Source organism: Canis aureus, chromosome 30 (assembly GCF_053574225.1).
Source record: "Canis aureus isolate CA01 chromosome 30, VMU_Caureus_v.1.0, whole genome shotgun sequence".
NCBI classification, from domain to species: domain Eukaryota; kingdom Metazoa; phylum Chordata; class Mammalia; order Carnivora; family Canidae; genus Canis; species Canis aureus.
The window spans coordinates 23,150,710-23,177,264 of record NC_135640.1 but is presented as its reverse complement, the minus strand read 5'-3'; positions in this window follow the sequence as shown (position 1 = coordinate 23,177,264).

The following is a 26,555-nucleotide window of genomic DNA, read 5'->3' as shown; positions in this document are numbered from 1 at the left end:
TTGAAAGAGAATCAATGTCTCAGCTAATTGCAACGGATAGGAAGATGGAACAGAAAAGTTTCTGCTATTGCCAACTTCAGGATTCAGAGTGTTTGGCATTCAAACCTAGCAAAGTTAGCTGCCTGATAGAATAAAAAACATTATTTAAGGGAGAATAACAGAGTCATATGATCTACAGTATGTTTATAATTTCTAGTACACAACAAAAAATTATTAGACGTACCAAAAACATGGAAATATAACCCATTGTCAAGAAAAAAAAAAGCATTGGATAGAAATAGCCACAAAATGACCAAGAGGGTGTATTTTGGAGACAGTTTTAAAGCAGTGATTTTTAATATAGTTAAGAAATCAAAATACATAAGCAGATTGAGACTCTAGTGAGAGGGACTTAAATTATATGCACTCAGCAAAACTAATCAAGAAACCTGAAACAAATTATTAATTTAGGAGTAAAAATGAAAATTCTATAGACACTAAAATATTAAAATATAATGAAAATTTTAGGCCAATAAATTTGAAAATTTAGAGGAAAGAGAAAAATTTCTTAAAACACAGCATAATCAAATTGATTGTATAATCTTAAACCTGTTAAAGAGATAATATAATATCCTTCTTTAGATCCTCCTATATAAATATTTCCAATCCAATGTGCTTCAATGGACACATTTTACCTGTCTTTACAAACAAATATAATCTCACAGGATCATTTCCAGAGAAGCACTTGAAAGCACACAAAGGCAAGATAGAATTTAAAAACTGTGAAGATTGGAGTGGGAAGAAATAAAACTCTATGTGTAGATTACAGTATTTCTGAGCATAATTTTAAGAAATCTATATTAGGATCCCTGGGTGGCGCAGCGGTTTGGCGCCTGCCTTTGGCCCAGGGCGCGATCCTGGAGACCCGGGATCGAATCCCACGTCGGGCTCCCAGTGCATGGAGCCTGCTTCTCCCTCTGCCTGTGTCTCTGCCTCTCTCTCTCTCTCTGTATGACTATCATAAATAAATTAAAAAAAAAATTAAAAAAAAAAAAAAAAAAAAGAAATCTATATTAAAATATTAAATATTGCTGAGGCTAAATTAAAACTTTATAAAATGGGGTGGCATACAATGCTTCAGAATTAGATAATTTGATGTTAAAATTCTCCCAGATTTCTGTTTCAATTCAAAGTAGTTCCCCCAAATTACTAGAGATTTTTTAGTATAATTTGAGAATTTACTACTGTACTTATATCAAAACATAAATATTCCATTGCCTCATTTGAATATTTTAGTGGCCTCTTTTCCAGCTTCCTAATTCTGTCTCCCTTCCTATCTAGTTTGAGGCACTTCAGCTATTATATTTTTTTTATTAGTTTAAGGGTAGGATTTACTGTTTTATCAGTTGCAGTTAACACCCAGTGCTCATTACATCATGTGCCCTCCTTAATACCCATCACCCAGTTACCCATGCCCATCCAGTAACCCTCAATTTCTTTTTTTATATTAAATTTATTTTTTATTGGTGTTCAATTTACCAACATACAGAATAACACCCAGTGCTCATCCCGTCAAGTGCCCCCCTCAGTGCCTGTCACCCATTCACCTCCACCCCCCCCCTCCCCTTCCACCACCACTAGTTCGTTTCCCAGAGTTAGGAGTCTTTATGTTCTGTCTCCCTTTCTGATATTTCCCACACATTTCTTCTCCCTTCCCTTATATTCCCTTTCACTATTATTTCTATTCCCCAAATGATTGAGAACATATAATGTTTGTCCTTCTCTGATTGACTTACTTCACTCAGCATAATACCCTCCAGTTCCATCCACGTTGAAGTAAATGGTGGGTATTTGTCGTTTCTAATGGCTGAGGAATATTCCATTGTATACATAAACCACATCTTCTTTATCCATTCATCTGTCGATGGACACCGAGGCTCCTTCCACAGTTTGGCTATCGTGGCCATTGCTGCTAGAAACATCAGGGTGCAGGTGTCCCGGCGTTTCATTGCATCTGTATCTTTGGGGTAAATCCCCAACAGTGCAATTGCTGGGTCCTAGGGCAGGTCTATTTTTAACTCTTTGAGGAACCTCCACACAGTTTTCCAGAGTGGCTGCACCAGTTCACATTCCCACCAACAGTGTAAGAGGGTTCCCTTTTCTCCGCATCCTCTCCAACATTTGTTGTTTCCTGCCTTGTTAATTTTCCCCATTCTCACTGGTGTGAGGTGGTATCTCATTGTGGTTTTGATGTGTATTTCCCTGATGGCAAGTGATGCAGAGCATTTTCTCATATGCATGTTGGCCATGTCTATGTCTTCCTCTGTGAGATTTCTGTTCATGTCTTTTGCCCATTTCATGATTGGATTGTTTGTTTCTTTGGTGTTGAGTTTAAGAAGTTCTTTATAGATCTTGGAAACTAGCCCTTTATCTGATATGTCATTTGCAAATATCTTCTCCCATTCTGTAGGTTGTCTTTGAGTTTTGTTGACTGTATCCTTTGCTGTGCAAAAGCTTCTTATCTTGATGAAGTCCCAATAGTTCATTTTTGCTTTTGTTTCTTTTGCCTTCGTGGATGTATCTTGCAAGAAGTTACTGTGGCCGAGTTCAAAAAGGGTGTTGCCTGTGTTCTCCTCTAGGATTTTGATGGACTCTTGTCTCACATTTAGATCTTTCATCCATTTTGAGTTTATCTTTGTGTATGGTGAAAGAGAGTGGTCTAGTTTCATTCTTCTGCATGTGGATGTCCAATTTTCCCAGCACCATTTATTGAAGAGACTGTCTTTCTTCCAATGTATAGTCTTTCCTCCTTTATCGAATATTAGTTGACCATAAAGTTCAGGGTCCACTTCTGGGTTCTCTATTCTGTTCCATTGATCTATGTGTCTGTTTTTGTGCCAGTACCACACTGTCTTGATGACCACAGCTTTGTAGTACAACCTGAAATCTGGCATTGTGATGCCCCCAGATAGGGTTTTCTTTTTTAAAATTCCCCTGGCTATTCGGGGTCTTTTCTGATTCCACACAAATCGTAAAATAATTTGTTCTAACTATCTGAAGAAAGTCCATGGTATTTTGATAGGGATTGCATTAAACGTGTAAATTGCCCTGGGTAACGTTGACATTTTCACAATATTAATTCTGCCAATTCATGAGCATGGAATATTTTTCCATCTCTTTGTGTCTTCCTCAATTTCTTTCAGAAGTGTTCTGTAGTTTTTAGAGTATAGATCCTTTCCCTCTTTGGTTAGGTTTATTCCTAGGTATCTTATACTTTTGGGTACAATTATAAATGGGATTGACTCCATAATTTCTCTTTCTTCAGTCTCATTGTTAGTGTATAGAAATGCCACTGATTTCTGGGCATTGATTTTGTATCCTGCCACGTTACCAAATTGCTGTATGAGTTCTAGCAATCTTGGGGTGGAGGCTTTTGGGTTTTCTATGTAGAGTATCATGTCATTGGTGAAGAGGGAGAGTTTGACTTCTTCTTTGCCAATTTGAATGCCTTTAATGTCTTTTTGTTGTCTGATTGCTGAGGCTAGGACTTCCAGTACTATGTTGAATAGCAGTGGTGAGAGTGGACATCCCTGTCTTGTTCCTGATCTTAGGGGAAAGGCTCCCAGTGCTTCCCCATTGAGAATGATATTTGCTGTGGGCTTTTCATAGATGGCTTTTAAGATGTTGAGGAATGTTCCCTCTATCCCTACACTCTGAAGAGTTTTGATCAGGAATGGATGTTGTATTTTGTCAAATGCTTTCTCTGCATCTCTTGAGACGATCATATGGTTTTGGTTTTTCTCTTGCTGATATGATGAATCACATTGATTGTTTTACGAGTGTTGAACCTGCCTTGTGTCCCGGGGATAAATCCTACTTGGTCATGGTGAATAATCTTATTAATGTACTGTTGGATCCTATTGGCCAGTATCTTGTTGAGAATTTTTGCATCCATGTTCATCAGGGATATTGGTCTGTAATTCTCCTTTTTGGTGGGGTCTTTGTCTGGTTTTGGAATTAAGGTGATGCTGGCCTCAGAGAACGAATTTGGAAGTACTCCATCTCTTTCTATCTTTCCAAACAGCTTTAGTAGAATGGGTACGGTTTCTTCTTTAAACGTTTGATAGAATTCCCCAGGGAAGCCATCTGGCCCTGGACCTTTGTGTCTTGGGAGGTTTTTGATGACTGCTTCAATTTCCTCCCTGGTTATTGGCCTGTTCAGGTTTTCTATTTCTTCCTGTTCCAGTTTTGGTAGTTTGTGGCTTTCCAGGAATGCGTCCATTTCTCCTAGATTGCCTAATTTATTGGCGTATAGCTGTTCATAATATATTTTTAAAATCGTTTGTATTTCCTTGGTTTGGTAGTGATCTCTCCTTTCTCATTCATGATTTTATTAATTTGAGTCTTCTCTCTCTTGTTTTTAATAAGGCTGGCTAATGGTTTATCTATCTTATTAATTCTTTCAAAGAACCAACTCCTGGCTCTGTTGATCTGTTCCACAGTTCTTCTGGTCTCGATTTCGTTGAGTTCTGCTCGAATTTTAATTAACTCTCTTCTTCTGCTGGGCGTGGGGTCAATCTGCTGTTTATTCTCTAGCTCCATTAGGTGTAAGGTTAGCTTTTGTATTTGAGTTCTTTCCAGTTTTTGGATGGATGCTTGTATTGCGATGTATTTCCCCCTTAAGGCTGCTTTTGCTGCATCCCAAAGGTTTTGAATGGTTGTATCTTCATTCTCATTAGTTTCCATGAATCTTTTTAATTCTTCCTTAATTTCCTGGTTGACCCTTTCATCTTTTAGCAGGACGGTCCTTAACCTCCACGTGTTTGAGGTCCTTCCAAACTTCTTGTTGTGATTTAGTTCTAATTTCAAGGCATTATGGTCTGAGAATATGCAGGGGATGATCCCAATCTTTTGGTATCGGTTCAGACCCGATTTGTGACCCAGTATGTGGTCTATTCTGGAGAAAGTTCCGTGTGCACTTGAGAAGAACGTGTATTCAGTTGCGTTTGGATGTAAAGTTCTGTAGATATCTGTGAAATCCATCTGGTCCAGTGTATCATTTAAAGCTCTCGTTTCTTTGGAGATGTTGTGCTTAGAAGACCTATCGAGTATAGAAAGAGCTAGATTGAAGTCATCAAGTATAAGTGTATTATTATCTAAGTATTTCTTCACTTTGGTTATTAATTGATTTATATATTTGGCAGCTCCCACATTCGGGGCATATATATTGAGGATTGTTAAGTCCTCTTGTTGGATAGATCCTTTAAGTATGATATAGTGTCCCTCTTCATCTCTCACTACAGTCTTCGTGGTAAATTTTAGTTTATCTGATATAAGGATGACTACCCCTGCTTTCTTTTGAGGACCATTTGAATGGTAAATGGTTCTTCAACCTTTTATTTTCAGACTGTAGGTGTCCTTCTGTCTAAAATGAGTCTCTTGTAGACAGCAAATAGATGGGTCCTGCTTTTTTCCAGTCTGAAACCCTGCACCTTTTGATGGGGTCATTAAGCCCGTTCACTTTCAGAGTTACTATTGACAGATATGAGTTTAGTGTCATCATGATATCTATTCAGTCCTTGTTTTTGTGGACTGTTCCACTGAACTTCTTCTTAAAGAGGAATTTTAAAAGTCCCCCTTAAAATTTCTTGCAGAGCTGGTTTGGAGGTCACATATTCTTTCAGTTCCTGCCTGTCTTGGAAGCTCTTTATCTCTCCTTCCATTTTGAATGAGAGCCTTGCTGGATAAAGTATTCTTGGTTGCATGTTCTTCTCCTTTAGGACCCTGAATATATCCTGCCAGCCCTTTCTGGCCTGCCACGTCTCCGTGGAGAGGTCTGCTGTTACCCTAATACTCCTCCCCATAAAAGTCAGGGATTTCTTGTCTCTTGCTGCTTATATATTGAATTTGCAAGTTTAACTATTAAATGTCGAGTGTTGAACGGTTATTGATTTTAGGGGTGGATCTCTCTATTTCCTGGATCTGAATGCCTGTTTCCCTTCCCAGATTAGGAAAGTTTTCAGCTATGATTTGTTTAAATACATATTCTGGCCCTCTGGCCCTTTCGGCGCCCTCGGGAACCCCAATTAAACATAGGTTTTTCTTCCTCAGGCTGTCGTTTATTTCCCTTAATCTATCTTCATGGTCTTTTAATTGTTTGTCTCTTTTTTCCTCAGTTTCCCTCTTTGCCATCAAATTGTCTTCTGTGTCACTCACTCATTCTTCCACCTCGTTAACCCTTGTCTGTTAGGACTTCTAGTTTGGATTGCATCTCATTCAATTGATTTTTAATTTCTGTCTGATTGGATCTAAATTCTGTAGTCATGAAGTCTCTTTGGTCCTTTATGCTTTTTTCTAGAGCCACCAGTAGCTGTATAATAGTGCTTCTGAATTGGCTTTCTGACATTGAATTGTAATCCAGATTTTGTAACTCTGTGGGAGAGAGGACTGTTTCTGATTCTTTCTTTTGAGGTGAGGTTTTCCTTCTAGTCATTCTGCTCAGTGCAGAGTGGCCAAAAACAAGTTGTATTGGGAAAAGGAGAAAAAGAGAGGAGAGAAAGAAGGAAAGAAAAGAGAAAAAGAAAAAAGAAAAAGGAAGAAAAAAAGAAAAAAAAGAGAAGAAAAAGAGAAAGAAAAAGAAAGAAAGGAAAAAAAAAGGGTGGGGGAAGCAAACAGATATCAAAAAGAGAAAAAAAAAAAAAAACGGGGGAGTATCTTCTGATTCTGTGTACTTTAAGTCCCTTGACTTCCCTGGAACTTGTCCGTCTATCTAGTCTTCTGGGGGAGGGGCCTGTTGTGCTGATTTTCAGGTGTGAGCACTTGGGGGAGCTGCTCTGCCCCTGCCTGGTGCAGGGCTCAGTGGGGGTTGTTTACCCCGTGAGGCCCCAGGAGGAACAGCCCCAGTGGCGGGGCCAGCTCTGCAGCCCTGGAGTCAGCCCCCGCAGTAGCTCCAGAGCTCTCCGTCTGCAGGGCCTGGAGGCTCCGGGCGGGGCCGCTGATCTGCTCAGCTGGGGTAGGAGCGTCCTCGCTGTCCTGGGCCCTCCCGGCCTCTGCCTGTCCCGGGGGAGGCCGGATCCTGGGCTGTGTCCCGGCGCCCTGTGCTCCGGGGCCTGCGCTGTTGGATTCGCGCTCCCGCCCCACAGCCCCTTCCGTGGAGCCGCCCCCGAGCCCCTCCGAGCTCCCGCCCCGCAGCCCCTTCCACGGAGTCGCCCCCGAGCCCCCCCCGCCCCCCGAGCTGCTCCCTCCCCGCAGCCCCCTCCGCGGAGCCGTCCCCTGAGCTGCTCCCGCCTCGCAGCCCCCTCCGCGGAGCCGCCCCTGAGCCCCCCGAGGTGCTCCCGCCCCGTAGCTCCCTCCACGGAGTCGCCCCCGAGCCCCCCGAACCCCCCGAGCCCCCCGAGCCGCTCCCGCCCCGCAGCCCCCTCCGCGGAGCCGCCCCCGAGCCCCCCGAGCTGCTCCGGGCCCCGCCGCCCGCGCTGCAGCCCTTAGGGAGCTCGGCGCACTCTCCTGGGCGCGCAGTTGCTGTTACTGTCCCGGGGAGCCCGAGGGCATCCCCGCCCTCCCGGGTCCTGCTCCACCTCCCCGCGAGCCCCTTTCCCCCGGGAAGGTCGGTGCAGCTCCTGCATCTCCGGGACGGGGCTCTCCTGTCCTGGGGACACTCGCCCCGGCCTCAGCCCGGCTCCTCGCGGGCCCCTCCCCCTTGGAGGCCTTTTGTTTCTTTATTTCTTTTTCCCCGTCTTCCTACCTTGGTAGAAGCTCAACTCTTCTCACTGTAGCGTTCCAGCTGGTCTCTCTTTAAATCTCAGGCCGAATTTGTAGATTTTCAGGATGATTTGAAGGTTATCTAGGTAATTTGGTGGGGACAGGTGACTTGGGGACCCTACTCTTCTGACATCTTGCCCCTCCTCTCCTCAATTTCTTTCCTACAGTTAATAATCTTTTATGTTTGCTTCCCTCTGTGTTTTCATCTAATTCTATTTTTCCTTCCCTTCCCATATGTTCATCTGTTTTGTTTCTTAAATTCCACATGGGAGGGAAACCTTAGGGTATTTGTCTTTCTCTGACTTATTTTGCTAAGCATAATACCATCTAGTTCCATCCATGTCGTTGCAAATGGCAAGATTTCATTCTTTTTTGATGACACATCGTCTTTATCCATTCATTTGTCAGTGGACACATCTAGGCTCCTTCCATATCTTTACTATTGTGGACATTGCTGCCATAGACATTGGGGTGCAGGTGCCCCTTCAGATCACTGTGTTTGTATCCTCTGGATAAATACCTAGTAGTATAATTGCTGGGTTATAGGATCACTCTATTTTTAACCCTTTGAGGAATGTCCACACTGTTTTCTAGAGTGACTGCCCTAGTTTGCATTCCCCTTTTCCCCATCCTTGCAAACATCTGTTGCTTCCTGAGTTGTTAATTTTAGCCTTTCTGACTGGTGTGAGATGGTATCTCATTGTGGCTTTGATTTGTATTTCCCTGATGCCTAGTGACATTCAGCATTTTTTATGTGTCTGTTGGCTATTTCTATGTCTTCTTTGGAAAACTGTGTTTCCATGTCTTCTGCCAATTTCTTGACTGGATTTTTTGTTTTTTGGGTGTTGAGTTTGGTACGTTCTTTGTAGATTTTGGACATTAGTCCTTTATCAGATATGTCATTTACAAATATCTTCTTTCATCCTATAGGTTGCCTTTTAGTTTTATTGATTGTTTCCTTTGCTATGCAGAAGCTTTTTATCTTGATGAAGTCCCAATAGTTCATTTTTACTTTTGTTTCCCCTGCCTTTAGATATGTGTCCAGCAAGAAGTTACTGCGGCCAAGGTCTAAGTGATTGCTTCCTGCTTTCTCCTCTAGGATTTTGATGGGTTCCTGTCTCACATTTAGGTCTTTCATCCATTTTGAGTTTATTTTCATGTATGGTATAAGAAAATGGTCCAATTTAATTATTCTGCATATGGCTGTCCAATTTTCTCAGCACCACTTGTTGAAGAGACTCTTTTTCATAGGATGGAAAATGGAAACAAAAATTTACACTTTTCCATTGGATGTTCTTTTCTGCTTTTCCAGTTGATCACAGAGTTGAGAGTCCATTTCTGGGTTCTCTATTCTGTTCCATTGATCTATGTGTTATTTCTGTGCCAATATCATACTGTTTTGAAAATTATAGCTTTGTAATACAGCTTGAAGTCCAGAATTGTGATGCCTCCAGCTTTGCTTTTCTTTTTCAACATTCCTTTGGCTATTTGGCATCTTTTCTGATTCTGTACAGAATTTAGGATTGTTTGCTCCAGCTCTGTGAAAAATACTGATGATATTTTGATAGAAATTGCATTGAATGTCTAGATTGCTTTAGGGAGCATAGATATTTTAACAATATTTGTTCTTCTAATCCATGAAGACAGAATGTTGATTTCTTTGTGTCTTCCTCAATTTCTTTCATAAATGTTCTATGGTTTTCAAAGTACAGATCCTTTACCTCTTTGGTTAAGTTTATTCTTAGGTATCTTATGGTTTTCGGTGCAATTGTAAATGGATAAATTCTTTAATTTCTCTTTCTTCTGCTTCATTGTTAGGGTATAGAAATGCTTTGGACTTCTGTGCACTGATTTTACATCCTGAGACTTTGCTGAATAGGAATTCGGTTCTAGCAATTTTTTGTTGTTGTTGTTGTTGAAGTCTTTTGGGTTTTCTACATAGAGTATCATGTCATCTGTGAAGAGTGAATCTTTGACTTCTTCTTTGCTGATTTGGATGCCTTTTATTTCTTTTTGTTTTGTGATTAGTGAAGCCAGGACTTCGAGTACTGTGTTCAACAACAGTTCGTGTTCCTGACCTTAGGGGAAAAGCTCTAAGTTTTCCTCTGTTGAGGATGATATTTGCTGTGGGTCTTTTGCATATGACTTTTATAATATTGAAGTATGTTACTTCTATCCCTACATGGTGGAATGTTTTTATTAAGAAAGAATGCTGTATTTTGTCAAATTCTTTTCTACATCTAATGAGAGGATCTTATGGTTCTTGTCCTTTCTTCTATTAATGTAGTGTATCCCATTGATTGATTTGTGGATGGTGAACAACCCTTGTAACACAGGAATGAATTCCACTTGGTGAATAATTCTTTTAATGTACTGTTGGAGGTATCCCTGGATGGCTTGGTGGTTTAGCACCTGCCTTCAGCCCAGGGCGTGATCCTGGGGTCCCGGGATTGAGTCCTGCATTGGGCTCCTTGCATGGAGCCTGCTTCTTCCTCTGCCTGTGTCTCTGCCTCTCTCTGTGTGTTTCTCATGAATAAATAAATAAAATCTTTTTTTAAAAAAGGAAAAACTAATTTACTGTTGCATCCTATTAGCTATCATATTGGTGAGAATTTTTGCATCTGTGTTCATCAGGAATATTGGTCTGTAATTCATCTATCAGATTTTTAATGTCACTTGTTTTCATCTTTAGAATTTCCATTTGCCTCATTTTAGGATATTATGAACATTTCAGTCTTTCTTCTTTTTCGTATCTTGTTTTAAAGTTTCTCAACTTCAGGACTGATATTTTGGGACAGAATATTTTGAGACTCTTGATATTTTGTTGTGGGAGGGTTCTCCTGTGCACCGTAGAATTTTTTTTTCTTTTTTAAAGATTTATTTATTTGCTTATTTGAGAGAGAAGGAGAGTGCATGCATATGGGGGTGGAGGAGAACAGGGAGAGGGAGAGTGAGAACCTCAAGCAGACTCCCCACTGAATACAGAGTCCAACACCAGGTGATTCCAGGACCAAGAGATCATGACCTGGGCCGAAATTAAGAATCAGATGCTCAACCAATTGAGCCATGCAGGCGCCTCTGCACTGTAGTATATTTAGCAGAATTTCTAACCTTTACTCACTAATTGGCACAGAAACTCCTTCCCAATTATGAAAATCAAATATATCTCCAGAAATTGTGAAATATCACCCAGGGGAGAAGAATCATCCCCTATTGAGAATCCTTGCTTTGTACTATTGAAGTTGTGTTTATAAATGTGTATCTATTCCAATATTTGAATCACTTATAATTTTTAGTCTCATTTTTCTTAGTTTGTGGTCAGATTTTTGTCTTGATTTAAATTTGGTTTGTTCAGATATCTATTTGGTATAAAGCCCATTAAAAAATAATTTCAGGTTAATGTTATGTTCCTTCTAGAGAGTTCAGTCTTTGTCTCTTCTGTAGTATCTTTCCTTCAGTGTAATTTAGACTCTTTAGCTCTAGTTGCTTCTAGAGTTCCCTTATTTATTTAAATATTTTTAAAAAGTATATATTTTTCTATTTAATCTCAACAGGGATTAATTTTTTGTTCTTTCCCATACTACATCTTACATAGAAGCAGAATAATGTTATTTATTTATCTGTATTTAATTTTTGGTAGGTCTCTAAGATTCATAACTCCTGGTCCATAAATAAACTTTTCAGCCATATCCAGTGTTATACTCAAAATATCTATTCATCTTTTCACAACTAATTGGTATGTTATTTCCAAATTTAGTTTTTTCTTTATATGGCCTTTTTATCAAGTATTTTATATTTATATTTACCTGAATTGGAATCATTTAACATGAACTTTTAGTTTGTTTATAGTCTAGTGCTCTTGGGTTGCTACACTAAATTTTACTTATTTTTGTTGGAATTTCACTTTGGGATTGTCACCGTTTTTCAAGAGTCAGGATGAATTTCACTGTCACAAATGGCGTGGGTCTAGGAATAGTAGTCACTAGGTTAAAAGAAAAACTTACAAGACTATTGTCAGCAAGAAAAGAGCTTCACTTTTAACTCTTCATCCCACAAAGTAATATATCAGAATCTGGGTGATTTTCTAGATAGGAATTTTGTTAAACCTTCCAGTAGAAAGAATACATCTGTCTTTAGGTATCTTTTTTGGGGGTAGGTGAGGGAGAACTTAAAGCATAGTCTTGTCAGTGATATCCGTGCTATGCTATATTTAATATTGTGCATTCTTTTCCAAGCCTTAACTAAATAAATTTCCTTATTGACTTTCATTTCTCTGGGTTCACTTTAGTAAAATGAGGGGAAAATGGACTTCAAATCAGGAGTTTGTCATATACCTGAACCAATTTTAAACCAATTCAGTATTCTTGATGATAGTGAACAATGACAAAGGGTATATTTTTAAATATATGATAGAGTACTTAAAGCTTACATTATATTGAAAAGATGAGTTCTTATTCACCTTCAAAATTTTCAACTTCATCTTGGCCTGTACTCTCCTCATCTTTGAGGAGGACGTTTTGTCATTCTCCATCTAGATATTATTCTTGAGATGTTTGTTGCTCTCTTGTCCAGAGATTCAGAAGATGTCAAATTATTCAAGATATCACAGACCTATTAGAATTGTGATGGGCATTTTTCCAATTGATGTATCAAGAAGTTAATCTATTAGTTTTGTCTTTAAAAACAATCAAAAAAATAAAAATAAATAAAAAATAAAAATAAATAAAAAATAAAAATAAATAAAAAATAAAAACAATCAAAATTTTACAGACCTATTAATATACGGGAAAATTTATTGTCAGTGTCAGACCGCTTGTTTTAATCAAACTAATTATTATGTGAGGATTTTTTGTTGTTAAAATACCTCAATCACTGACACTTTATAATTCACAGTAAACTGCTCCTCTAGTCATCTTTAGTAATGAGAGTTCTGAAATTACTTTGAGTGTTCAAGTTTACTCATCTATTCCCTCAACAAATAGATTAACAAATACATACTCTGTATCTACCACATTGATTGAAACTCATCAAAATTGTGACTTAATAGATGTTACATTGTGAATTAGAAATAAATAATACAGGAATAGGTACTAGCGAATAAAAGTCAAAGAGAGAAAAAAGGATTTATAGTATGATGCGATTGTTGTTGGTGGTGGTTGATATAATTTTTATCAGAAGACATCCATGGAAAAAATTGAAAAAGAAGGCATCTGTAGTGAATTAATAAGAAATCAGATTAATACATCCAAACCAATAATTTTGTTATATGTACCTTACTATTTATACAATATAAATGCATGAAAGACTTTCAGATTTTTAAACAATTATTTTTAAAGAAAATTCCTAACTTATCAAATTGTAAATATGGTGTATAGCATGATTTTTTAATATAAATATACAGAGTGAAATGATTACTGCAGTCTATTGAAGTAACTTATCCATTTCCAAACATAGTTATCACTGTGTGTATGCATTAAATCTATTCCTAGCAAACTTCCCAGAATACAGCATGGTATTGATTACTCAAAATGTTTTATATTAAGTCTCTAAGCTTATTCATCCTACATAACTGCAACTTTACTTTTTGACCAACATCTCTCCATTTCCTCTATCTTCAACTCCTGGGAACCTCTATTTTGTTTCTATGTATTTTATTTTATTTATTTATTTATTTATTTTTTTAGAATCCACGCATGTAGTATTTTTCTTTCTGTGTCTGGCTTATTTCACTTAGCATAATGTCTTCCAGGCTCATCCATTTGTTGTGAGTTGCAGGATGTTTTATTAAGGCTGAATAATAAGGCCGAATTATATTTAAAAGTATAATCAATAAACATTTTACATATGGTGTAAAATTGGCAAAAATTGGCATTTAAATTGAGACAAAGGATATGAAAGAATCCTTTATTTGGGGGTCACTAAACTGCACAATGGTTAGTTGAGATAACTTTTTTTCACATAGTTAAAATATAGTCCTACCCTCATCATAAGATGATACTGCTTCAAAAGTCTTTGTTTATAGAGAAGTGTATTAGTTTAAATTCCTGGGTTTTCAAGGAAATGTCTATTGATAATTATATGTTTTGTTATAGTTTTAGTTTATCTAGTTTTCAGAATAAAACACTGTTTCAGCCAAGTGTATATACTTACTTATAAGTCTCTAGGATAGAAGGCAATTTACTAAATCATTTTATATGTTTGAATGAAGTCATAGACACACAGACACATACTTTCTTATATATGTCACATTTCGATGGCTATAATTTTCAAATGGCTATCTTTATTAATTCATCTAACTATTAAATTTATTGAAGCATGGGGCACCTAACTGGCTCAGTCAGTAGAGCATAGGACTCTTGATCTCCGTGTCGTGAGTTCGAGCCCCACATTGGATGTAGAGATTACTTAGAAGTAAAATCTTTTAAAAAATATATTCAAACAAAAAAAAATGTATTCAAACATGATAAAAATAATTTAATCTGCTATTACAGCATCTAATATTTGACCTCTATAAGGTCAGAAAGCTCAGATTTCTGTTAGTACTAGTCTGATTCTTGATAATTTTCATAATATCACTAGTGTAATACAAAGTCTAATTTTCAACTAAAAATTTCCTTTTAAGAGAAATGTTTTCTTACATTATTTCTTTTACTCAGTTGTGCTGATATTACGTATGCTTAATGATAAAGAGTTTGCAATGTGGTTCAGACAGTATATAATCAGTCTGACATTTCATGTGTTCAGGGGAGATTTTGTAAAAGATTGTTGTATCAGACTATTGAAGAAGAAATAGTTGGTGACTTAATCAAATTTATTTAGCTAATTGCTGACAAAGGCTGGCAATTCTCTTGATGATAATTAGCACTTTATAAAAACTTTCCTGAGGATAAAAGCATGAAAGGAGGGGAAAAATGGTAGTATCAGATATTACAACTCTAGGGTGAAATAAGTTAATTGCATCAGGGAATGCTAACTGTCCTTCAGAATCCATTCTCTGTTTTATATTAGTGAAAACATTCCAGCCCAGAATTCTTGATGACCATGAGGCCACAGTGCTAAAAAATACAGTTCAGTCTTTTTAAAATACTTTCAAAGGACCATGCCAGTAATTCTGGACATTTTTATATGATTGGAAGTGATAGGAGCAACTTCTATGTTGATTCCATTTAGCAGCTTACGTGGACGGTGAGGATGATAGGGTCTAATTAACCTTAGACTACTCAACTCTGTGATACTGAATAATGGAAAGAAAAACTTCTAGCTTCTTTAAGCTTCTTTATGTGTATGTTGAAGGTTCTTTCCAACTGCTTAGCCTATTGTATGCAATCTGTTACCACAGAAAAACTATGTGCCCATTTCCTGCCCAGTAAACATGCACACCCTGCTAAATTTTCTCTGATTATTAGATTATTCCTCAAGTAAATTTTTTTTACGCTAGATGAGTAAAACAATGTGCTTCCCATTTCCCCTTCAAGAAAACCTATATCACATATTCTATTTATTTTTACTAATAAATGTGTTGTCACAAAATTTTGAGGGCTCTGGGGGAGAGTATTTAACTACTTTTCCATCTATAATTTGTTCTCAGATACCTCTCTTTAGATCATACATATGAGGAACTTTCAGAAAAGTGAGAGAAAATACTTTAATTGTGCAGTGACAAGACAAATGTAGTCAAAGCAGAGAAAAGTATGTTTTTGGTCTATATTTAAGTCACAATATTTACAAATATGGTTGGAGATTTGTCACTATGTTTTCTTACGCTGTTACCATGAGATGTTTCACCTCTGTACAAACTTACACAAACAATTATATCTGTGTATAAATCCCTAAAGTATAGAGCTTGGCAGAATGTTTTATTTTCTTATAATTATTGATAAATGATCATGCACATTCCTAGTCTACAGTCTTATGATCTCATAGACTTAAGGTCTAATTAGAGTTCACAAACTCCACGACTTGTAGTCATGAAGTCTCCTGATCTCATAGGCTCAAGGATTCAACAGTCTCTAGCCACTTAATGTTCTTCAAGGAATGGTCATCAGGTACAAGGAAGATCAGTCCTGTGGAGTTTGGTACAGAGCTCTCTTTGAGGGAAAGGTCAAATATAAATCAAGGCCATGAACTTTGCTTCTGTGAGAATTTAAACTACACACTTGGAAGATCATGAGACTATGAAACTGAGATCTCTTTATGGCTTTCAGCTCCACCTCTAACTCTGTTCCTTAGTAGAATTCCCACATGAGAGAATTGTAGGGTTAGAATGGTCTCTCCTCTCTCTTCCTATTTTGGATACTCTGATTTCAAGTGCAACCTACAAGGTTGTTGTATGCCAAATGTTAAAACTGATTTCTCTGACCCAAAAGACTTGATTGTGTGGGGCTTGCTTCTCTATCTTTTCTGCCCTGAACCTTGGAATCAGGTACTGGTCATATAAGCATCAACATCCTTTGCATGCTTTGCTCACCTAGGAAAGGCAATTTATTAAAGAAATTACATTTCATTTCTTGAAGCTTTGTTTGTGACCACATCTCTTTAGTGACTTTAAAGAAAAACTATGATTGTGTCTATTAGGGTATGTCTGAAAATTTGTTGCTACTAAGATAGGTGAGAATTATTTTCGTCTTACTAAACCCTCACGGAAAGCAAATTTTCCAGTGGAATTTGTGCACATTAATTATGTATATTTTTAAAGATTTATTTATTTGTTTTAGAAAGAGATGAGAGGGAGGGACAGAGGGAGAGTGAGAGAGAATATCTCAAGCAGATTCCCCAATGAGCATGGACCCCAATGTGGGGCTCAGTTCCAGGACCCTGAGATCTGACATGAGCCAAAACAAAGAGTCAGATGCTTGCTTAACTGACTGAGCCACACAGGTGCCCCTGTATGTGTTTTTATCTGAAGCAAATCCCCTAACTATATTTTGTTTTCTACATATGACATTGTTCTTGCTGCCAGTTTCTGTGTAGTACATCTTCAACTCAGTGTCTAGTGCTACTGTTATGCTATGTGGAATTGTTTGATCAGCATCATTTTATTCTGAATCCTCTCTGCTAAACCATTCATCGGCAAATTTTTTTGGCATGTGTGTCAGTGGCAGAGTGTTCACAATTGCTCTATAATTGAAAATATCCAGTTAACTCAGGAGGGAATACCACTTTCTTGTTCCTTTAACAATTATCTGGGGTGTTACAGGAAATTCAGTCTTCAGAGCATATTTTGATGGGAATATGAAGTCCTATTTATTGGAATTGATTTGAAATTACAGATAAATTTGTAGCTATTAGACCACTGGTCTTCATTGACCTTCCCACTTAGAAACATTGTCTGTTCAGTTTATGTACTTTCATGGACTTTTATTATATTATTTGTAATATTTTGATATTTTTAAAGTTTTATACTTTATAGAATTTTCTAATATCATACATGGTGACCCTTTCTATTGTATTATGTACAATACTATTGAAAGAATTTCATTAATCTTTCTAAGTTGATTTTATATCCTGACATGTTAGAGTCTTATTATTTCATCCTTCTCTTAAGGGTTTTGCATTTATTGTTATATTTTTAAATTATGAAGTTTTTGCTGGTTTATTCTAAACTTTGATTTTGCTTTATTTATTGGCTTACACTTCCAGGAAAAGTTTGGTAGGTCGAATTCCTGAGTTTAATGGATGGCCCCTAAAGTTCTTACCTATGTGACATGTTTATTAAACTATGTAATAGATAACTTCCTATCCTTTTAAAGATTCTTAAGTGTTATATTTTGTCAAAATTAGCATTATGAGTAGTATTTCATTTTTTGATGTTTGTTAATGGCTAAACTTAGGTTATGTTAAACTATCCTGTTGATAATGAGATTGACATTATTACTGAAGGTTTTGCAAAATAGATTCCTTAAACCACCCACAGTTGTGTTCTTTAATAGTATGAGGTTGTTTTTTTTTTTACTACGGCTTAGAAATTCTCTACATTTGATAGTGTTTCAAATCTAAACTGTATACTTTTATAAAGAAATTCTGTCTTTTTAAAATTAAGGTTTGTAATTTTTTTCAGTTAATATTCTTCATTGTATGTTCTGATGTTCATGTATTGTCCCTTAATTATACCTCTTGGAGTACTTTTAAAAGTGGCTTCTGATCTCTGTGTTTGCACTCTGAGTATAGTTGAGTCACGTCTGCAAGGAGATGGTAGGGAAAAGTTCTGAAATGTAGGAAGTGGCGTGGTTATAGGGAGACTAAATTAGAACATCTACCAAAGTGGAAAGATCACACACACAATCACTTGTTTAGAATAGGAATGTAAAATTAATAAAAACCTATTTCTTGATATTGCCTTGGAGTATCCTTTTCCTGTTTCAGCTGTTTTTATTGCCTAGGATCAGAATCCTACTCCAGTTCAAATGATGCATTCGGAGAATTGCCAGGATTTGGGAACCATTGATAAGACCCTTTAGCAGGAGCTGAGAATAGTGTTCCCATGTAAATTAAATAGAAGCTCAGTACATCTGTTGCCTTATGTAGTTCATGTATGAGAACAATAATCTAACCTTTGTGAGTTTAAGTCTTTGGCCTTAAATAAATGAGAATAAAAGCTCATGTCAACTACAACTGTCTCAGAGTTCTTCTCAAATTTCATTGGCAGCTGAGCTTACTCCCCTGGAATGATAGTGAGGGTGGAGAACAAACTCAGAAATTGACTTCTGGATTCAGTTAATCTTAGAAAAGCATCTGACATGTGGGCATTCCTTTTCTCAGTCCTAGTTTCTAGAGGCCATCCACAAGAAATTTGGAAGTAGATTTCAAGTGATATATACTGGATATGGATTACATGATCATTACTTAGTATTGATTTGGAGTTTGCTAGAGATAAGAAAGGTCAGCTGTGCTCAAATATCTCTTGCATATCATCAGACTTAAGTCACCTGAATTGTACCTACATCTCATCCATTCCTTCCAGGTTCATTTTTGTTCTGCATGGCAGAGTGCTGCTAAAATCCTCCACACAACTTCTTCTAAGGTGGTGATAGTGGGCTTAGTTGAGTATCTCATATTAATTAGTGTTTTATCTCACATGTGTTTAATACTTACACTATCATTTGAAATCCCTATAACCAAGAAGATTGGAATGAAAACATTTACAGTTACAACTTTGACTGAGGGAATTATCTTCAACTCGCCATAATTATTGCTTCTTTAGATTGCATCAACTCTGCGATTAAAAGAATTTAAATTGGGCAGCCCCAGTGTCTCAGTGCTTTTGTGCCACCTTTGGCCCAGGGCCTGATCCTGGAGACCTGGGATCGAGTCCCACATCAGGCTCCCTGCATGGTGCCTGCTTCTCCCTCTGCCTGTGTCTGCCTCTCTCTCTCCCTCTCTCTCTCTCTCTGTCTCTCATGAAAAAATAAATAAAATCTTTAAAAAAAAAGGAAAGAATTTAAATTATCCCAAACATATACTACCTCTCTTATTTAATCTGTCTTCCTTGGCAAGATGGCAAGATCTGTCCTTGGCTCTTTCTATTTAATTTGCTAATTCAATGCTGATTTCAGTTAGCTAACGTCAATGCTTTGCCCTTCTACTATTCAGTAGGTATACTCTTTGATCAGTATCGAACTCCTCCCAATCTTCCTCTACTAGTATCCTTATATAGATTATCCCCAACTTAAAATGATTCAACTTGTTTTTCAACTTTACAATTGCATGAAAGTAATATGTATTCAGTAGAAACTATATCTCAAATTTTGAATTTGGATCTTTCCCCAGTCTAGTGATATTATACAATCCTCTTTTATGATGATGGGCTCAGCTCCCACCAGTCATGCAATCAGCAAGGTAAACAACTGATACACTGACAGCCATTCTGTAACCAAACAACCATAATGTTTTTCACTTTTGGTATGGAGTTCAACAAATTATATAAGCCATTCAACACTTTACTATAAAATAGAGCTTTATGTTAGATGATTTTTCCCAAATGCAGCCTAATATAAGTGTATTGAACATAGATGTCTAGGTAGGCTAAGCTATGATGTTTGTAGGTTAGGTATATTAAATGTATTTTCAACTTATAATATTTTCAACTTATTTTTATTTTCATATGGTTGAAACCCCATTATAAGACAGGGGGCATCTGTATTCTTTATACTTGGCCAATTACAAAAATCAAATTTGTCTCCATAGTTCAGAGTGTAGTGTGCAGGATGAATGCGTATATAGAAATTGGAGAGATACGACCATGAAAGATATGACCAGTTTTATTTTCTCTCAGCTTTAAATTTGAGCTAGTTCTCTAAAGTAGGGAGTCTAGTTTATTAACAGTATAAGCAAATAATATTGGCTGAATGAGTTTTAGTAGAATTAAAAAACTAGTCAGAGTCTCTTACTTTTAATGACTTGCCTTATACATCTCTTTTTATATCACAATGAGTTAAAGCCAGGGAAGACATACAGATGAATGCATGCACGGTTTAGCAAATGAATATTTGGTAGTTTTGTTTTCTTCTCTATTTACATCTATACAGTACAAATTCTGGATCAATTGCAAGCTTTAGCCTTCTACAGGGAATTGCTCTGATGAAAGTCAGTGCTGCTAAGTTTGAATTCTTCTGAAGAGGGAAAAAATGTCAAAATCCATTTTTATTTTTCAGTATGCCTCTTATTTTTAATATAAAATCAAAATAATGTTAGTTCCCCCAGGGAGAGAGTGGCAGGAAACTGATAACATATCTTGTGAACAGTGCTGAAAAGGAGAAGAAATATATTCTCCTTGACTATTCAAAATCTAATTGTTAGGAGTTTAAATCAGTAAGTTCTAATGAGTGCTAGATTTTTTTTAATCCTTTGAATGATGAAGCTACACATTCATGCTATTTCCCATACCTTTTGTTATAAAATACCTACTTAACAGAACAACATGAACAATCATCTTTTCTTTTTTATATATTAATACAATTATAAGCATAAGTCATTTAGGCAATTTTAAATGGTTTTAAGTCCTTAATTACGACACATAAAAATGCTACAAATCCTTAATTTATTGATTATATTCTTGGATAAGATTGATTTTACTAAGAATATCTTTACTAAGATCTTTACTAGAAAGAGAATGTAATAAGAAGGAAACCTACAGATAAAACTAACTAAAGTACATACCCAGATCTTAGAAGATTTACACAAAACAATTTCCACAAAAAGATAACTTTTATTATTAAAAAAAAGAGGCTGGATGGGTTTAGTTCTTCTATAGTTCTCATAAGCTTAACTACACACTTATAATTGTTCTATTTTTAATGTATATGATCATGGTAAATTAAAACAAGATCGATGGCATTATCACATTATGAGAATGTTATATCATTATGGATGGATTACATACAGTGCTAGTTTCAAATCCCACTAGCAGCCTAGTGCTTCCTAGAGGTAAAAGGTATTTCATCTCTTGCTGCTTATGGAAGCATCCCAAAATTTACATTTTAACAATTAACCTTTTAGTCCACTGAGAGTTGAGTCTTCCAGCTTATTCTGATCTGAGAGGACTCAGCTGATATCTACTGGACTGGCCCGTACAATGATCAATAACTGGGTCAGCTTGTGCCTGGGTGATCAGGAATGCCTTAATTCAGATGTATGGCTTTTTCAGGCTGTTGTACAGGGTAAGGGAGGCACCTGAGTTTCTCATAATCCAGGCACTTGAGTTCTCTTATAATCCAGCAAGCTAGCCTGGATTTCTTCAAATAATGACTCTGTGGTTCTTAACACTGCAAGAGAAGCATCTCCAATGTACAGCCCTTTTTAAGCCTTTGCTTGTGTCACATTTATCTGTAAAGTTGATTGGCCAATGACAGAAATGTGGCCATTCCATGTTCATCAGCTGGAGCAATATACTCTGTCTCTCCCTGCTATTCATAGAAAGGAAGGCATTTATGGGCATTTGGTAATCATATCATACTCATCCTCTGGCTGTAATTTATTTATGTTTCTCTCAAATGGAAAATATATTCACTCTTATCCCAGGGACCCAAAATGCCTCTTCCAATTCTGTCCTTAGAATTGAAGTCTCTAAAATCATGTTTAAAAGGCAGTCTTGGATGTATTTCTTTTGGACTAAAGAGACCACAGACATAATATATAGGAGATGTGCTAGACATGTACATTAGACAAATACTTCAATTTCCAAATTAGACCACATGATAGTTTTGCAAGCTGTTCTACTACAAAATCACCTCTTCTTTTGGCTTGCTATACATTTTCCTCATTTTTTTTCCTAGTTCCCATGAAGAAGTTATTCACTGTTTCCAGCCTACCTTGTTTTTTCACTACTTTTTCCAGTCATCACCATTGCCTATTTCCAAGATCAATGATACATTTAAGTACAATATCTCTATTAATTATCTATTGCTATATAACAAACTATTCCAAAAATGTCAGTAACTTAAACCAGCAATCATGCATTTGGCTCTTAATTCTGTCAGTTGGCAGGGAAGTCTCTCTTTCCCTGCTGGGTCAGCCTAGCTGTTTTCTGCTAGGCTAGCTTATGCATCCTCTGGCAGGTCAGCTAAGAGATGGTTGGTCTGTGGTTGACTAGCTTACATGACTGGTACTTTGAAGGCTTTTGGCTAATAGGAGGGGACTGGGTCATACATCTTTTATTATCCAGGAAGGAGTCTGAACTACTTTCACATGGTAGTTGAAAGGTTAAAAACACTGTAAAAGAGGGTAAAACTCAAAGACTAAGCTCTTGCCAAGTCTCTGCTTTTATCCTGTTTGCGAATGTCCCTTTGTCAAAGAAATTCACATAACTATCACAGACTTAAACATTGGAGAAAAACTCTCTTTCTTGATAAGAGTACAAAGGTCTATGGTCACTTTTAAAATCTATCACAGAAGGTTAAATAAAGAAGAAAGTATCTCTTATTTGTATTAATATGAATATTTTTTACCCCATGAGACCAAATAACCATAAAGAATGTATTAAGTGCAATTTATCAGTTCTCTTTCACATATGCACCATATATTTAACTCTCTGGCCTTCTAATTATTTGATTTTTTTTTTCATCATAAAAAGGTCTTCCACACATCATATTCTGTGTTCTCATTCTTTCATGTTTATTATTACTAATTATCATAATTCTCAAAAAAAACAGATTCATGATCCCCGCTATAAACTATGATTTATGTACTCCCAACTTAATGCCCTTTAATTCACCCACTTAAATCAATTTGACCTCCTCTTGAACTCCAGTCCATTAACTATCACGTTTTCTATTCATCCTTTCCTGATTACCTGGCTTGGATTCTGTGATATATTAATGTAATTACTATCTCTCTGGTAACCTCAGTCATCCATCTTTCACCTGAGCAAACCCCAAAGCTGGATAAATCAATTTCTCTATAATCTAGTAACTACCCTGGTGCATTTGAATGGAACTAAAACACACATGTACACACAATTATATGCACTGGGCTCCTTTTAAATTTGTGAACACAAATTTCAGGTGTACCCTTAGGATTGCCTGCCAAGACAATCATTATATTTGCTGGCCAATTCGCTTAGCCACTCAGTAAGAGAACTCACATCTCTTCACTTCCCCTTCACTTCACTACTCTAAGTTAGCATTATTATCTCACTGAGAATATAGAAACAATTCTAAGTGAATCCCTGATCTGACTGTAGTCAAATATACCAATCCATTAAAATCTGCAGGAACATCCATTCTTTCTTCTGCTGCAATGGATGCATTGCCCTTGCTTACATCTAAAGTCAGTTTCTCTGTTTATATATCAGATCCCAAACTATCAGGCCTATTCCATGTCGTTGCCTTGGTAATCTATCCCTCTGCCATGACATATTTAAATTATTTATTGGATCAATTTCTATGATGATTTACCTTGATATACTAAGCAAACTTAACTGAATTCACCATTTACATTATTTTATCTTTATTTAAAGAAACATTTTAAGGAATATGTCCATCTGTCTGTATACGGTACCTGCATATATGTAGTCACTACTTCCACCGACCATTCTCCCTTTGCAATTAAACATTCATCAAAGTTAAACCAAAACTGTTGTTAATCTCACCATTTAAAAAATATCTACAGTAAATTTGATACCTTTGAACAATATTTGAATAAGCTGATATCTCCCTTGTTAAGTATTTTCTTCACTTGATATGAATCATGGAAGTCAGTTTTCCATCAAATTTCCTTCCATTTTTTTTCAATATCTAAATGCCAGATTTTATTCTTTATTCAGAAATGTTAGTTTTATCAAGAATCTTCAGAATTTCTCTTTGTTCCCTACACCCATTTTCCAAATGATCTCAAATTCTAATGGGTTTATGTTAGTTCTATTTACTGGTTCCTTGTGAGTTTATAGCAAACCGCCATTTCTCCTGAAGTTTACTTTGGATATAACTTTCAAAATATAACATTTGTACTTGGATACCAATTAAATATCATCTTTCACAGGGCTAAAAATATTCAAATTCAATATTCCCAGTTTTCTATGTACTAGTCTGACTTCAGAAATCACCCAGTTAAAAGAGGTAGGGGAATAAAAACCCTTAGTTTCCCTCATAGTCATAGTTTCTTTCCACTCACCATGTTTGGCTGACTTCCAAAATTCACACATCAATAAACAAAATGAAAGAAACTGAAAGGTGAGTCTTTGAAAAGATAAATAATATTGGGAATACCTGGGTGGCTCAAGGGTTTAGCGCCTGCCTTCTGCCCAGGGTGTGATCCTGGAGTCCTGGGATTGAGTCCCACATTGGGCTCCCTCTGCCTGTCTCTGCTTCTCTCTTTCTCTCTGTTTCTCTCATGAATAAATAAATAAAATCTTAAAAAAAAGATAAATAAGATTTATATGCCTTTAGCTATTATCTAGCCATATATCTATAGCTAGATAAAAACAAAGGGTACAGATTCCTAATAAAAGAAATTAAAAGAGGCATCACTACAGATTCCAAGGACATAGATAAAATAATAGAATACCATAATTAATTCTATGTCCACAAATTTAGTAATTCAAATAAAATGGACCAATTCTTTGAAAGACCCAATCTTCCAACACAAAAACATGAAACAAATTATCTGAATAGGCTTATATCAAAAAATTGAATCAATATCTTTCCAGAAGAGAAAGCACCAGGCCCAGATATTAGCAAATTAAACCAAACAATATATAAGCATATATTGTTATTGTTATATATTGTTACCCAATCCCCCTTGGTAAGCATATGTCTTACCAAGTGGGATTTATCCCAGGGATGTAAGGAGAGTTCAACATTTACAAATCGAGAATGATAATCTAATGTTGGCTATATAATTTTATATTTGCCTAAACTTATAGATTGTTCAACACCAAGAGTGAACTGTAATGTAAACTGTGGATATCAGGTGATTATGACATTTAAGTATAGGTTCATTAATTATAGTAAATGCACCATTCTGGTAGAGCATAGTGATTGATAATAGAGAAGGTTATGAATGTATGGAGGGAGAATGTTTATGGGAAATCTCTGTATTTTCCTCTCAATTTTGCCTCTAACCTAAAATTTGTCTTAGAGTCTCAGAAATAATTCCAAAGTCCAGTGTCATATGGATGTCATCTGGATCTCACCCATGCAATTTCCTAGCCTCATTTCATGCTACTTCTTTTGATTGTTTAGCTTCTTCCACTCACATCCACTCAATTGGACTCTTCTTGCATTAGCAATCAGCTGCATGCAGAAGTAATTGGTCAGCTATTTGCTTCAGCTTTACTATTCATCTCACTTTATATTCCAGGAATTCTCTTCCACTCTACCCAGATGCACACAGAAGCTACCCAGTCATTGTGTGTTTTTGTGTAAATGTGCTAATTTTTAACACCTCATGCTATAAACTGTGACAGTGGGGATTAATGTTTATAACTTTCTTCTAGCCCTTGCTGGGTAATTCTGAAGTATACTTTATACTGCCACTTAGAGGTTCCTAGAGGGATTATGCCTCAATTGCCTATTGGATAACAAAATTACTCATGCTTGTATTGCTTTCTCTCCTCCTTGTGACTGTTACACTTTTCTTGGCCTCTTCCTCCTACTCCACCGACATAAAAACCATTTATCATGCTCTTCTTTCAGAGAAACTTTGATTAAGACAATTACTAATAGCAGTAATGTTTTCCTTCTATAAGTAATGTTACTTCAAAATATTCTGATTATGCTCTCATTGCCAGGATTAAGTGGAGCAGTGATAACTCCTGGCATATAATAGCATTATAACTGAAGACTTTTATAAGATATAGATTGCAATTGGTGCAGCTAGAACATGAAACATTGTATAGTATTTTTACTAATATCAGAGCAGTGATATTAAAGGCTGCACAATTAATTGATCTTTGTTAATGTTTTTAGAAGCCCAGGATAAAACTGAAATTAGCCAGTTATCAATCCTTCTCGTAGAATAGAGAAGCCATTGATTAAAACCAGACCCAGGGGGATCCCTGGGTGGCGCAGCAGTTTGGCGCCTGCCTTTGGCCCAGGGCATGATCCTGGAGACCTGGGATCGAATCCCACATCAGGCTCCTGGTGCATGGAGCCTGCTTCTCTCTCTGCCTATGTCTCTGCCTCTCTCTCTCTCTCTCTCTCTCTCTCTCTCTCTGTGACTATCATAAATAAATAAAAAAATTTAAAAAATTAAAAAAAAAAACAGACCCAGGATTTAAGTATACATATTCTTGGGGGCACCTGGGTGGCTCAGTCAGTTAAACATCTGACTCTTGGTTTTGGCTCCTGTCATGATCTTGAGATCCTGGGATTGAGCCCAGCATT